The sequence below is a fragment of the Echinops telfairi genome, unplaced genomic scaffold (assembly GCF_000313985.2).
Source record: "Echinops telfairi isolate 266 unplaced genomic scaffold, ASM31398v2 ScPeMD7_5592;HRSCAF=6446, whole genome shotgun sequence".
NCBI lineage: Eukaryota > Metazoa > Chordata > Mammalia > Afrosoricida > Tenrecidae > Echinops > Echinops telfairi.
Window position 1 is genome coordinate 7197058 of NW_022109491.1, and position 966 is coordinate 7198023.

A 966-nucleotide genomic window follows, 5' to 3' on the forward strand; every position below is an offset into this window, starting at 1 on the left:
GTCTTGGAAACGCCCAGGAATTGTTCTACCGGGTCCTCGAGGGTTCCTGCCAGTGGGCATCCACCTGAAGGCAATGGATTTGGGTTTATCATCCTTGAGCACTATGCTCTTTGGAAGAACTCTCTCTGGGATTAAATTGGCAACGTAGCTCCAAGGGTCAGCTCGCCAACTTAGGGGACACAGCTGTGTCAGTGGCGGAGGGACAGTTCAGACAGAAAAGATGAAGAGCCGTTGCCCGGCCTGAAGGATGTAGTCAGTGCCGCTGAACTGTACACACGGGGCCTGTTGAATAGGCGATGTTTCGCTGTGCACGTTGTCAACCCTGTGAACAGAAAATTCATCGTCGTTTTCAGTGGTGTTTGTTATTTGTACCGTCTGGAGAGCCGTCCACAGCATGGCCTGCTCGGTGCCTTTAGCTCCTCGCCAGCTGCGGAAAAGGCACTGCTGGAATGCCCTCTCCCACCACACACCCTCCCTGGGGACGCCCCTATGGTCAGCCCAATCCAGGCCACCCAGATAATGAGAGCATCTATTTGCTGAGTAGGTGCTCTCTGCCTGGGGGGGCCGACCACCCCAGAAGAGAAATCTCTTAACCAGCCTTCATCCGTTCAACACCCAACGCCTCACCTCTCTCACCTCCTGGGCCCACGTGTGGGCATCTGTGGTGGCACATCTTAGGATCGCCAACAGGGGTCACCTGGAGCCCAGCCTCCAAGCTCTGCAATGAGCAGGGAGTTCCACAAGCCCAAGGCCCTTCACTTACCTTTCCTGCTTTTTAATTAAAAAAAAAAAATCAATGAGGGCTTTGTGTATGTCAAAATATATACAATCAAAAAAAATCACCGTTTTAACCATTTCTAAGAGGGCATCCGTTATGTTCACCTGGTTCACTTCCCTACCTGCTTCCCAAGTGTTCCAACATCACCCCATAGAGAAACCCAATGTGTGCCCTAAGCCAGGCCTGCC